This window comes from Lissotriton vulgaris, chromosome 3_1 (assembly GCF_964263255.1).
Source record: "Lissotriton vulgaris chromosome 3_1, aLisVul1.2, whole genome shotgun sequence".
NCBI lineage: Eukaryota > Metazoa > Chordata > Amphibia > Caudata > Salamandridae > Lissotriton > Lissotriton vulgaris.
Window position 1 is genome coordinate 810,783,806 of NC_141689.1, and position 15,812 is coordinate 810,799,617.

Here is a 15,812-nt window from a genome sequence, read left to right on the forward strand (position 1 = left end):
TATGTGTAGTGTAGGGTAGTGTTTTGGGATTTAGTGTATTGTTGTAGTGTATGTGTAGTGTAGGGGGTAGTGTTTTAGGCTTTAGGGTAGTGTTGTAGCGTATGTGTAGTGTAGGGGGAAGTGTTTTAGGGGGATGTAAACGCATACTTTTACCACGCATACCATTACAACGCAATATTTACAACGCAAGATCTTTTACAACGAATACCTTTACAACGCATGACATTACATCGCAGATACTATTACAACGCATGCCATTACAACGTAAGTATAGGTAAGTATATTATTTATTTATAATATTATATTATTATATTATTTTTATAAAAATGTAATCAATAAATATTTAATTGATTTTATTTATTAAATACATTTTTTATTAATGTCATTGTAATTTTAAAATTATATATATATATACTTTTTTTAATAAATATTAAAATTACTAAAATTAATTTATTTTATTTAATTTAAGTATTTTTATAAAACTGAACCCTTAAAATACCCCTGTACCCCATAACCCAAACCTAGCCCTGAACCCTAAAAATACCCCTGTACCCCAAAACCCAAACCCAACCCTGAACCCTAAAAATACCCCTGTACCCCAAAACCCAAACCCAGCCCTGAACCCTAAAAATACCCCTGTACCCCAAAACCCCTACCCAGCCCAGAACCCTAAAAATACCCCTGTACCCCAAAACCCAAACCCAACCCTGAACCCTAAAAATACCCCTGTACCCCAGAACCCAAACCCAGCCCTGAACCCTAAAAATACCCCTGTACCCCAAAACCCAAACCTAGCCCTGAACCCTAAAAATATCCCTGTACCCCAAAACCCAAACCCAACCCTGAATCCTAAAAATACCCCTATACCCCAAAACCCAAACCCAGCCCTGAACCCTAGAAATACCCCGTTACCCCAAAACCCAAACCCAACCCTGAACCCTAAAAATACCCCTGTACCCCAAAACCCAAACCCAGCCCTGAACCCTAAAATACCCCTGTACCCCAAAACCCAAACACAACCCTGAACCCTAAAAATACCCCTGTACCCCAAAACCCAAACCCCGCCCTGAACCCTAAAAATACCCCTGTACCCCAAAACCCAAACCCAACCCTGAACCCTAAAAATACCCCTGTACCCCAAAACCCAAACCCAGCCCTGAACCCTAAAAATACCCCTGTACCCCAAAACCCAAACCCAGCCCTGAACCCTAAAAATACCCCTGTACCCCAAAACCCAATTACTTTAAAATTACTTTGATTCATTTATTTAATTTATTTTTTATATTTTGGTAATTTAAAAAAAGGGTAAATAAAATGATATACTCACCTATACTTACGTTGTAATGGCATGCGTTGTAATAGTATCTGCGATGTAATGTCATGCGTTGTAAAGGATCCAGCGTTGTAATGGTGTGCGTTGTAACAGTATGCGTGGTAAAAGTTGCGTGGTAACGGTTGCATACCGTTTTATGGTTTAGGGTAGTGTATGTGTGGTGTAGGGTAGTGTTTTAGGGTTAAGGGTAGTGTAGTAGTGTATTTGTAGTGTAGGGGGTAGTGTTATAGGGTTTAGGGTAGTGTTGTAGGGTACGTGTAGTGTAGGGTAGTGTTTTAGGGTTTGGGTTAGTGTTGTAGTGTATGTGTAGTGTAGGGGGTAGTTTGTAAAGGGTTAGGGTAGTGCTGTAGTTAACCAATATTTTTTAAATTAACTACCCATCCAAATCGCCTATTTCCCTGGCATCCCGTCCCAGTGGTTAGGTTACAAATAAAATAATAAATAAATAAAAACACATTGTACGCGTAGTAAAAACATGCGCCTAGCCTAGGCCTGGTCGCCCCCTCCTGCTCCCGCTGACGCTGACTGCCTTCCAGAAGCGACCCAGCCACCGCAGAGCCAGCCGCTTGCCGCTACTTTCCCGCCGCTGCCTCCCTGCGGCCCACCCCCGCTGCTCATTCGCCGCCATGCAGCTGACCCGCCCTCCCGGCTCCTTACTTAAGGGGACCGCGGATAGCCTTCAGGAGTGACCACTGCGCCTACCCTAGGCCTGGTCGCCCCCTCCTGCTCCTGCTGACGCCGACTGCCTTCCAGAAGCGACCCAGCCACCGCAGAGCCGGCCGCTCGCCGCTGCTTTTCCGCTGCTGCCTCCCTGCGGCCCGCCCCCCGCCGCCCATTCGCCGCCACGCAGCTGAGCCGCCCTCCCGGCTCCTTACTTAAGGGGACCGCGGATAGCCTTCAGGAGTGACCACTGCGCCTACCCTAGGCCTGGTCACCCCCTCCTGCTCCCGCTGACACCGACTGCCTTCCAGAAGCGACCCAGCCACCGCAGAGCCGTCCGCTCGCCGCTACTTTCCCGCTGCTGCCTCCCTGCGGCCCCGCCCATTCGCCGCCACCCAGCTGACCCGCCCTCCCGGCTCCTTACTTATGTTGTCCACTCCCACCGGCAACGTTGCCGTGCAGCGGGCGCGCCGATTGTGCGCCGAAGGCGCGCCAAATGCAAGCCCGTCTGCGATCGTCCACGCCTGGACCGCGCCCAGTGCCAGGACCCCTGGTCCCCAACAATGCCAGCCCACACGACTGACCTACGACGCCGCAACCCTCATCACACTCAAACCCGACCGAACAAGAGCCTGCCATCGAGCCACTCCGAGACGCACACACGGACCCTTCACCTGCCAAGCCTGCAAGTTCACCTGCATCCGGACCTGCACCACAGCCACCAAGCCGAGCACCAACAACCTCAAGTGCATCCTGCTCAACACCCGCTCCATCCAGAGACACGCCATCGAACTTTGGAACCTACTCGACACTACCTCACCGGACGTCGCCTTCCTCACAGAAACCTGGATGAACGCCTCCTCCGCACCCGACATCACCATCGCCATCCCAGACGGATACAAGGTCACCCGGAGAGACCGCGTCAACCAGATTGGAGGAGGCATCGCACACAAGAACACCATCTGCGTCACGACCGACTCCAACGACACCTTCGCCGCCGCCGAGCACCTCCACTTCCAGATACACACCGACCCAAAGACGACCCTCAGAGGCACCCTCGTCTACAGACCCCTGGGACCACGTACACAATACAGCGAAGATATCATGGACTTCCTAAGCCCGCACGCCCTCCGCTCCGCTGACTACATCCTCCTAGGGAACCTCAACTTCCACCTGGAGAACAACAAGGACCGCAACTCCTCCGCCCTGCTGGACAACCTACCAACCTCGGACTCAAGCAACAGGTCAACACCCCCACCCACTACGCCGGCCACACGCTTGATCCCGTCTTCTCATCCAGCAAGCACATTACCTTCAGCCACTCAACCGGACTTCACTGGACTGACCACAGTTGCGTCCACTTCAGCTTCAGAAGAACCACAACCCACCACCACCCGCAACAGGCTCCTCGCAGAAACTGGAACAAGATCACCGCCGAGCAGCTCACCACCTCCCTCAGCCAGAACCCACCCACCAGCACAACGGACCCCACCGAAGCAGCACGCAACTTCACGAAGTGGCTGTCCGCCTGCGGCGACGACCTCGCGCCACTGAAGAACCCTCCCAGCAGACCCAGAAGTAAGAAAGCCTCCTGGTTCACCGACAAACTCAAGGACTCCAAGAAAAACTGCCGCACCCTCGAGAAAGCCTTGCTCCTCGACCAGACCACAGACAACATGACCGCCCTCAAACACGCCACCCGCAAGCACCACCAGCTCATCTGCACCACCAAGAAGAAATCCCTGAAGGAACGACTGGACAACAATGCCCACGACATCAAGGAACTCTTCAGCATCGTCTAGGAGTTCTCCAACCCCAGCACCGGCAACAACGACATCACCCCTTCACAAGATCTCTGCGACTCTCTCGCCTCGTTCTTCCACCGCAAGATCGCCGACATCCACAACAGCTTCAGCGCACCATCCACACACCCAACCGTCGAACCAACGCCCCCCACTGCCACCCTCCGCACCTGGACCACGGTGACCACCGAAGACACAGCCCGCACGATGAACACCATCCACTCTGGATCTCCAACCGACCCCTGCCCCCACCACGTCTTCAACAAGGCCGACTCCATCATCGCACCCCAACTCCGGGACGTCATCAACACCTCCTTCAACACTGCCACCTTCCCGGAGAGCTGGAAGCATGCCGAACTCAACGCCCTACTGAAGAAACCAACAGCCGACCCCACCGACCTCAAGAACGTCCGACCCATCTCGCTCCTCCCTTTTCCTGCCAAAGTCATCGAGAAGACCGTCAACAGACAGCTTGCAGCCTTCCTCGAGACGAACGGATCCCTCGACCCCTCGTAGTCCGGCTTCCGAGCCAACCACAGCACCGAGACCGCCCTCATCGCAGCCACCGACGACATCAGAACCCTACTCGACAACAGAGAAACAGCGGCCCTCATCCTCCTGGACCTCTCTGCAGCATTCGACACTGTCTGCCACCGCACCCTAGTTCAACGCCTCAGCAACATCGGCATCCAAGAGAAGGCACTAGAGTGGATCACCTCGTTCCTCACCGGAAGAACACAGAGAGTCCGCCTCCCCCCGTTTCGATCCGAGGCAACCAAAGTTATCTGCGGCGTACCGCAAGGATCATCACTCAGCCCCACCCTCTTCAACGTCTACATGAGACCTCTTGCAGCCATCACACACCAGCACAACCTCAACATCATCTCCTATGCCGACGACACCCAACTGATCCTCTCCCTCACCAGAGATCCCGCCACCGCCAGAACAAGTCTACACGAAGGGATGAAAGACGTCACCGAGTGGATGAAGAACAGCCGCCTGAAACTGAACTCAGACAAGACGGAAGTTCTCATCCTGGGACCATCGACCTCCGCCTGGGACGACTCCTGGTGGCCCCCGGCCCTGGGCACCGCTCCCAAGCCAACAGACCACGCACGCAACCTAGGCTTCATCCTGGACTCCTCCCTCTCAATGACCAGACAAGTCAACGCCGTCTCCTCATCATGCTTCAACACCCTACGCATGCTCCGCAAGATCTTCCGATGGATCCCGACCGAAACCAGGAAGACGGTCACCCAAGCACTCGTCACCAGCCAACTGGACTACGGAAACACCCTCTACGCCGGAACCACAGCCAAGCTACAGAAAAGACTCCAACGCATCCAGAACGCCTCCGCCCAACTCATCCTGGACATCCCCCGACGCAGCCACATCTCCGGCCACCTGAAGGACCTGCACTGGCTCCCCGTCAGCAAGAGGATCACGTTCAGGCTCCTCACCCATGCACACAAGTCTCTCCACGACCTGGGCCCCAAGTACCTCAACGACCGCTTGACCTTCTACACGCCCAACCGCCAGCTACGTTCCATAAGCCTCGCCCTCGCTGCCGTACCACGCATCCGAAGAGCCACCGCCGGAGGTAGATCCTTCTCCTACCTGGCAGCCAAGACATGGAACTCCCTCCCTATCCATCTTCGGCTGACCCAGGACCATCTCGCCTTCAGGAGACAACTCAAGACCTGGCTGTTCGAGCAATAGCGGACCCCTTCCCCCAAGCGCCTTGAGACCCTGCCGGGTGAGTAGTGAGCTATACAAATGTTATGATTGATTGATTTGATTGATTAAGGTACCGCTAAGAAAAGCAAATTCTAATGTTATTACTAATTTTGCGAAGTAATGACATGCGTACTAAAAAAATGCAAAGTAAATGCTTTTGCGAAGTAAAAACCACGAAGTAAAAGCATGCTATGTAAATGCATGCTAAGTAACATCATACAATCGCACCAAACGATTTCTGTTATCTGGCTTCAGTTAGAATCTGTTCTTTTATATTGAAATCTGAGAATTTCCCCAAGATTGTTCATGGATACTTGGACTGAGTGTTCCGAATCTGGGTAGGGACAAGATGTACACACGTTATTGCGAGGTCCTTTGTGAAGTAACACGAAAACTATTTTCTAGCCAGTTTCTCAATCAGCTGGATAGCTCCTTCCATATTTTCTGTCACACAAACAAAACACAGATTGGAACAGCGTGAGTTATTATCCATTCTTCTTTTTCTGCTTTAAGGCCTGAATCTACTTTCCGAAGTATTCTGAATTTTTCTGAAGCTGCCCCTGTTGGTCTTGGAGACCGAACACTCGATACTCCAATTCCTCGAGCCAATCGTTAACTAGTGAAAGTTGATGTTTTATGTTTCCTGACCAGATAAGCTGGTTAGCATTTTAGAGTCCATGTAAGACTGCTTGTTCTCATGAGGGGGCGGGGGGGGGGCATTACAGCGTGTAAAAGATCTCATATCTTGATCGTGAAAAAAGCATCAATAGCAGGGCGTTAAAAACTAAAGCTGAGGAGTCTCATTTTACTCCTCCCCCTGAATAAATGCTATCAATTTATGCAGCAGCATCATTTATTGAAAGAAGCAGTTATATGTTAAATGATTTGTCTCGCCCAGAAAAGATTTTTATAATCGCTATCCTTTCCTCAAGTGTATCTTTCAACAGGAAAGGGATATGCACAAAAGATGAATCCGCTCCTTAAAAAGTGCTCTATTGTTGCTCCCTGCTCATTCCCTGATCCTCATATATCAGTCCCACATAGAGAAGAAAAAAAGGGGACTAACTTTCTCTTACTGAGTCTCGGCGTTTCTCCTTTATAGCAACATTTGTCTAAGTGTACACAGCCACAACTACTTGAGTTCTCTGTCTGCGTGGGCTAGTAATCACCGTTTACAGGTACGCAGAAATAACACTCAATAATTGATTTCCAGTCTGTACTTTGCATTATAAAAAAGGAAGAGTACACGCTACTCAATACTATGCATCAATTTACAAATATACATATGCTGTTGGAAATACTTGGCGACATTGCATAACATTCCCACCCCTCTCGCAGAGGGGGGGTCTAGTACTACCACCCCCAAAAGCAGTGAGTTGACCATTACCTGGAGTGCGGGCTCTTCCTACTGGCACCATCCTAGTGGGGCCCTGTAGAGTAAATATCCACAGGAAACTGATGAAATAGTAAGTTTATTCGTATATAAAGAAGCACTCCCTGAGTACAACTCAAGTCTTCCAGAAGTTAGCAGTAACTGACTCCACATAACAGTTGCAGCATGGAATACATTCACAACAAACTGTACAAGGTCGCGAGTCATGCACAATCAAATAATAATACAACTCGAGACATATGCTTGAAGGAAAACACTGGCACGAGTCGGCACGAGTCCATGTGAAAGAATGCGCAGTATAAACTCGCGCCAAGCATGTACTCGCGCTGACTCGTGCATAGTATACACAACACACATTCCCTCCTTATGAAAAGAAAAAAAACAAACAACAAAAAAAAACACTGGAAATTACATTTTTCCTGTCACGTAAGCAACAAAATCAGACAACCACTTTGGTTTCTTAGTAACCCTTTTGGGTAAAGGAACACCATGTTGAACAGTAACATCCTGACTGGTGATACTATTACTTGAACAAGAAGGTACAGTAAATGCAGTATTCTGATTGGTATAACAACTGCTTGAACAGCAAGGTAAGGAATCTGTGTAATCACGAACTACACCCTCACTGGAATCCTCATTCAAGAAGGAAAGATCAGGATGTTCAGGAATAGGTTCTTTGCAATAAACATCCTTGTCAGCTTTGAGAATAGCAATTCTACTCAGATTCCAAACTTTATTGTTAGATAATCTCACAGAGTTTTTCAATACCTCCAAAACTTCAAAAGGACCCATAAATGAACTTTCACCTTTCTTGACCTTCCATGGTTTTTTGACTTTTACCATCATACCAACTTCCACTTTCGGATCCTTTTTAGAACCACATTTCTCATCAAAGTACTTTTTATTAGAGCAATGAGTGTGAATAAGGTTTTCCTTAACCATTCTCAGATCCACACTTGAAGAAGTGGATTTCACCAACCATGAGGGATTCACTTTTGTCCTAGGGATTCTTCCCCTCATGATCTCAAAAGGAGAATACCCAGTCATTGAATTCATGGTTGTCCTGTACATCCACACTTTCCTAAAAATTTCAACTTCCCATTTTTTGTCATCACTACTAGTAAACTGTATAGCTCCCTTCAGAACCCTATTGAACCTCTCTATTACTCAATTTCCACTAGGATTATATAAAGATGTAGTGGAATGGGCAATCCCAAGCCTTGAAAAATAATCATTGGCTTTCTTTGAATTGAGTTGTACACCATTGTCAGATATAATTCTTACCGGTAGACCTTCTTCAATAAAAACTTTATCTAGAAAACACAGAACAGAATCAGTATCTATCTTTTTGACAATTTTGATAATTGGCCATTTAGAAAAAATGTCAATGGCTGCAAATACATACTTGGACTCGCAACCAATAGGACCCATGATGTCTATGGCAATGGTTTCCCAAGGATTATTTGGAATAGTATGTGCACCCATATTGGGTTTTAGAGTAACTAAAGACTTATCTGAGTTGGCACATACCACACAGTTTCTAACCAATCGTTTAATAAACATATCCATCCCTGGCCACCAAAATAAATGCTTAACTTGTTGCTTGGTTCTAACCATGCCACTATGACCTTCATGACCCTGCAGAACTATAATTTTCCTCACACCCTCTGGTGGCACAATACGTTCACCCCTTTTTATGATGTTCTCACAACATGAAAGTTCTGATCTCACTTCCCAGAAGCTTTTCAATTCTGAATTCAAACACTTTTTGTCAGGCCAAGTACCAGTGATATAGTTGGCAACATTCTTTAAAATTTCATCATCTTCAAATTTCTCCCTCCACAGAGTTTGATCAATTGAAATGGGACCCTCATCATGAATCATGGCAATTTGGAAATTGTCCCATTCATTGTGCAAGTCCTCCTGAATTGGTAAAGGCATCCTAGATAAAAAATCAGCAGAAACATTTTCTCTGCCAGGTAAATATTGTATAATATAAATAAAGTCCTGTAAACGCATGGACATGCGTGCAATACGGGCTGACACTCTCAACATGCCCTCTGTAGTGAGAAGCCGTACCAGAGGTTTGTGATCACTCCTCAGTGTACACTCCTTACCCCAGACAAACACTCTGAAATGTTCCAAAGCCCAAATGCACGCTAACGTCTCCCTTTCTATTGTGGAATACTTTTCCTCAGCAGGGGTAAGAGCCCTGGAAGCGTGCGCAATAATAACTTCTTTACCCTCCTTATTCTTTTGAGTAAACACAGCACCCAGTCCTTTTGCGCTAGCATCAGTAGTAATAATGTTTTCCAGAGAAGGGTCAAAGCAAGAGAGCGCACTTGCTGAGCATATAGCATTCTTCACATCACAGAACTCCTTCTCGCATTCACTTGTACAGTTTGTTGTGAATGTATCCCATCCTCGTCGCCAAATTGTAGAGTAAATATCCACAGGAAACTGATGAAATAGTAAGTTTATTCGTATATAAAGAAGCACTCCCTGAGTACAACTCAAGTCTTCCAGAAGTTAGCAGTAACTGACTCCACATAACAGTTGCAGCATGGAATACATTCACAACAAACTGTACAAGGTCGCGAGTGATGCACAATCAAATAATAATACAACGCGAGACATATGCTTGAAGGAAAACACTGGCACGAGTCGGCACGAGTCCATGTGAAAGAATGCGCCAGTATAAACTCGCGCCAAGCATGTACTCGCGCTGACTCGTGCATAGTATACACAACAGGCCCACCCCATTATCTCTCTCAACAAGCATTATAATAGGAACACCTATCATAGTGACACATAACCCTGACTAAGCATCTCATGCTGATCATACAGTATACCCACATAAATCACAGTGGTTGAAGGTTAGAGTGTTCATCTAATGCAGTAGCAGCAATACATGTCTAGGCGTCACTTAGAATGACAGTACTTATAATATCTGGTCAAAGGTATAATGCAAGTCAATTAAAGTGCCTAAAAGGCATCACATTTATAATCACAAAATTATGCAATTACAACCAGGCACCCTGGCAAGAATGCCTAGCAACATATTTCCAACTCACTTAGCATTTCACATATTAAATGTGACTTACAGTCTACAGTAGGAACAACAGCATGTAAATGCACTACTTGTGCAATTGCACATGTTCACCTTTAGGGGATGCTTCTCAAAAGACATCCCAAATTCAGCCCTTCACACCTTGGTGCAGTCCCAAACACTCACACCCACATTAGAACAAATGTTCCAACCAAAGGTTGGTGTTGAACATGGCTGAGCCCTTGAGGGGTTCTTTCCTTTCAGTCCCCCAGAGACTTAGGGTGGGGACGTTTCCCTTTCGTGCTGGGGGAGCCAGCGTTGCTTCTGAAGCTCCCCCTGCACATTTTCCAACAAATGGTACTGACCCTATCCTCCTGGGGCCTCCACACATAACAAAAAGCTGGTTCTCCTGAAGGCTTTTGTATGCCTTTGCATAGCATTATGGGGTGCTTTCACACTTTGCATGCATATTGCAGCAGCGGCTCGCACACTGCACTGGAAAGAACCGCGCTGCCTTGTTGGCGTCCCCTCACCGTGTCTCCACTTCTTTAGGGGCCCAGTCCCACCCGGGCATCCCACATCCAGGCAATTTTGGAGAGCAGCTTGGGGGCCCAACCCTGGCTGTTCTTGTAGGCTCCCCGACTGACCAGCAACCTTGAGTGCTGCCGCAGGAGCTGGCTCTTCATTCTGGTCTGCCCGCTCCTGCGGGCAGACACAGATGATGCTGCCGGTCGGGCGGGGCCTCGGGGGAGTGTGGTGGCACTCCCCCCTCCTTCCTCCTGCTGCAGGGAGTGCGGTGGCACTCTCCCCTCTTCTACTTTCACACTGCGGCTTGGAGCTGGGGATCCCGGGCCCCAGGAAATTGTTTGCGGGGAGCGCGAAGGTGCTCTCTGACTTCCATCTTCATCAGGGCTCAGAGTTGGAGATCCTGGGCCCCAGGAGGTTCACACTCCCTGACTTCTTTCTTCACTGGAGCACGACAGCAGTCCCCGACTTCTGCGGGGCCTGGAGTTGGGGGTCCCAGGCCTGTCGCACCATTTTCAGGGGAGGCATGATGGTGCTCCCCTACCTCTGTATACGGCGGGGGCCAAGGTGGGCTCCTGGCACCCCTGGGGCAATTTCGCGGGGAGCGCAACGGTGCTCCCCAACTTTAATTTCTTCTGGGGGTAGACCCCCGGACCTGACCCACCCCGGGGCACATCCAAGACCAGCGGAGCCCACATGCTTCCTCATAGATCTGATTAGAGGTCAAATGTTGCCTACCTTCTGGGCAGCATATTTCAGCCCCCTGGGGACCGATTTCAATCATTTAGGTATCTTCCTGCTCCTGGTGGCCAGCCACAGCCACCTGGGGCACTTTTCACCACCCTCCTCACCTCCAAGAGGGTGACACTGCAAGGAGCTGTCTCTACTAGCTCCCTGCACCAGCCTTTCACCCGTCTCTCCTTCTGGGCCTCTCTTCTCCTTACGCAGAGGCCCGGGCTTCTCCTCACTGACCCTGGCCTCCCTCAAAGGTGCAGTCTTGAGTCCTAAGACAGTCAGGTTGTTCCTCCTTCCAAATCCCCATTGCGCCAGGATCCAACACTAAGACTTTCTCAGCAAGACCATACCCCAGAGAGAGTTCCTCTTCCTTTGCAAGACTCTTTACTTTAAGAGAAATCAGAGCGGGCTGGCAGGAAGGCACTTCTGCCCTTCATTTCACTGCACTTCACTGCACTTCAGCGACACATCACCTTTCTGCCCCTGCTGCCTCCTTCCTGCACAGGCCTCTGGGATACTTCAAAATGGCATTGTCCAGGGGTCTCATGACACGTGGTCTCTGAAAAGCCCCCTTCCCCCCTTGCTGACTTCGTGGCCCTGAGCAGGCCTGGTGTCTGGCACCAGGTGACAGATGCTTATGGATAAACTGCAGCTTCGCCCCCATCTCTCTCTCTTGGAGAGAAGACCTTCACCCTTGGGAATGCTTGCAGTGAAAGGCTAGGCCTCTGATGCTACAGCTTGGCAAGGAGGGTAATTAATCCTGCCTGGCAGGGTCAGGCTCTGGTTATGAGCTGAGTCAGAGGAATATGCCATTTCTGGATGACCCCTAAGCAGTACAGATAGGGGTTTGGACTCATCAGAATAATCTTTTTACACAACTCACAGTGGACTTTGTTGCGTGTCTGGAATTTGTAGGCCCTATGATACTGTATCTACCCATTAGGTCTCTGTCTCCATAGGAGATTTATGGAGTGTTCCTACAGTGAAACAGTAAAGCACACTGACTTTCCCTTACATGTGTCTCCTCACTTTATAAAGCCTATTCCATGTTACCACCCAACTCTGCATAGTCCCTGCCACACCTTTCTAACTGTACTTGCCCCTGGGCTGTGCTCAACGGGAATCTCCCTGCGCAGTCCTTACACGGGTGCACACGCGTGTGCACACGTGCCCTCATGTAACCAGTCTAGTGCCCCTTTACCCTGGGTGCAGCGCAACAACCTTCTTTCACAAGGCAGACACAGATGAAATCCACATGCAGTCTATTTCATTATGAGTTCACTGTGGGTGAGTCCCAGCTTATGAGGCTCTGCCACAGTAATAGCAAAAAAATTAGGTGTTCAAAAAGCGAACAACATGGGCGGCTCAGATGGTCAGAACCACCTTCTAACACATGGAAAATGTGTTGTGATCCCCCTGCTCACAGAGTGCTTTGCCCAAGCTCCTGATGCTGAGCATGTCTTTATGGCTCTGCACATGGGCATAGGAGTGGGCAAGGGCAATAAATCCTCCCCAGGCTTAAACACAAACTGTTTTCTGAGAAGGATTTTGGCTAGATGACGTAAAGATACAAAGCCAGAAAGAAAAAATAAACCAAGGAGAGAATAATTATTGGGGAGACAAAGAAAGTGAAATATTAATCAGGGTAGATATGAGTCCACCACTAGTAATACATCCAGTAACTAGTCAGTTTATACACACTTCCAATAATTTAGAACTGGGTTCCACCCCTGATTGCTATGCTATAGAGCATGCCACCTAAATTTAGAATAAGTTCAGAACAGGGAGAATAAATTTAGCAGCAGCAAAACGATTCAATATTTAAATACAACACAATAAATTCCCACAGCCAAATTCAAACAAACCCGAAAAACACTAATAAGAAAAATTACCAGATCTGGGAAACTGAGATGAATTTTGAAAGATTTTAAGTTGAAAAGCACAATGAAACAGCATATTATTTATGGGTTTCGTAGACTGAGATCTAGGCCCTTATTATGAGTCTGGCGGTCCACGGAATGCCAGACTCACGGTTGTGGTCTCCCGACCGCCCTCTTGCGACTAGGGCAGTCAGGCTGCAACATGACGCCACAAACATAGGAAAAATCAGGGAACCGTCATTTCCTGTCAGCTGTGCCGCAGGCCTAAAGCTACAATATCCTTGGCAGGACTGTCGTGATCCCGCCAAACATATTATTAATTTCTCTCTGCCACAATTTTTATGGTGGTGAACCTACCCTAAAAAAACATGTTGTAGAGGAAACAAAGGGGGCCCTACAGGCAGTAGCGGCCTGTGGTGGAAGTGCTTCTGGGCGCGATGTGGGGCAGGGGAGGGGTAGGATGGGGGTAGTAAACTACAAAATACAGACAAATACAGGTAAGTAAACAAATAAATGAATAAAACAAATTTTGTTGCACGCACTGCATTGCCAAATGCGATGCAGTGCGCGTAACAAAATTAATTTTATTTATTGATGTATTCCCTTACCTGTATTTGGCCATATTCCGTAGTTTACTACCCCCCACCTGCTCCACCCCACCCCACGTCACCGCCCACCAGCACTCCCACCACCGACCACTAATGCCTACAGGCGTGCATGCACTGCCTTTCATGATCCCATTGTGGAATAGGTACTGCCCTAGGAATACCAACAAACCACCTGCCAGACCATGAGAATTTTTTTTATCTGGTGGGCGGCTCCTACATGGGTTTGGCAGTGTAGGAGCGCGCACCGTCCAGCTCCTGCACTGCCAAACTCATAATAAGGCCCCTAGGAAAAAGTAAGATGGATCACAATGCAGTTACCTTCTGATTTAGCACAGATGTAACACAGATTAGCAAGCTGTGTTGTGTGACCTGGAAAGAGCGGTGCCATATCTACAAAGAAGTGGTGCAGTTCTGCTCTCTCCCTCTGCTGGTGCACCTTCAGCAACTATGCACCAGCGCAGGCACCCTATTGCCATAGTGAAAGAGTGTCTGTATTGTGGTCAGCAAAGTTTTTTCCAGGGAAGGGATCTCTTTCTCGACAAAAACTGTGCTTTAAGACAATTTCCACTTTGTATGTGTGCAACAGAATGCAGCACATATCCAAGTACGAAAAAACACAAGGAGAAATAAAAATATGTTTCCTTGTTATGCCAGCCTCAGGGAGGTGCAGGATTTCTGGCACAAATATATGTCTACAATTCTTTTATACATATTGATTTGCAACAAAATCTTTGGGTAAATGCACTGAAAGACCAATGGACTACCTGTGGAACATATGCATTCACATTAAAATGCTAGGCAGCCTACCTTGTGGGTTTCAATGCTTATGTCGGGGTGACTAATTCAATATTTACAAGAAGGGTTCCCGCCTGACAAAAATAATTATTTTGACAGGTATTCCTGCAGGTTCAAATCTGTAGCAGCCATGCTATGCAGAAAGACCTTAAGCCATATTTTCCTAGGCAGTCTAGTGGATACTGCGTTTATGGCCCAATAAACAGTTTAGACTGAAATAAAATCAAATTTAATTTTCAATTATTAAACATTTATGTTCATATGATCATGACAATACAAATGTTATTTCCATGAATGAGTCAAAAATAAAATACAAAATAAAATTAATTGAAGTGGATTGTCATTGCATATATGTTAAACAATATCAACATTTGACATGGTTATCAATAAACATTGTTCCTGTAACATTCAAAGAAATACCTGATGCATTTCAAGACGTGTCAGTCCCTTCCTCAGGGACCAATCTCAAACTCTGTATATAGAGATGTCAAGAGCAATCCTGTCCGTCCTCGAAAAATGCCACATGGAATCTAATTTGCATCAGTGGAAGGTTCGAATACCAACACCTTCGAAAGTTATAACACCGCATGTAACAACTTTCTTGGAACTGGTTAAATTAAGTGTCATCTGCAAACCGCCCAGGATATCCTTTCTACAAGCCTCCTTACACAAACGATTGGCCCCTGAGGAAGGGACTGACAGGTCCCGAAATGCATCTATAGGCAGTCAGCGAACTTCCTACATATGCTATGGATCTTCCCAGACATTGACAAGTACTAACAGACCATCCTTCTGAAACTTAATACTGCTACGGGGTGGGAGACCCCTAGGGAACCATCACAGTGCTCATTGGGGCTAATACCGTTTCACAAGAAAAAGAAGATAAGCAGGCGATTCATGGTGTTGGGGCTGCTGCTGGCCAAGCGCAGGGTTGTAATTAAATGGATGTCCCCCAGATGTCAGAAGAAATAAGATTGGATGAAAGATGTGGCTGAGTAGATAAATGCTGAGGGCTGTCACGTGAAGGCAACCCGAAGAGATGAAAGAGTGAATGAGAATATAAGGGCATGGGCAGCAATGCCAACAGAGTTACTGACACTGCTAGATTAGTTACCCCTGTGGTGTTTGGGCCCTAGGCCCTCATACTATTCAAATGAGGTGACACAGACACCGGTATGATAGTTACTTAACTGGCCATGAGCACGTGCGCTCAGCCCCTTTTATTTGCAGGGGCATCTGACTGATGAAGCCTGTGGTGGGTGGGTGTTCAGTGTGTGATACAACATGCTGGAACA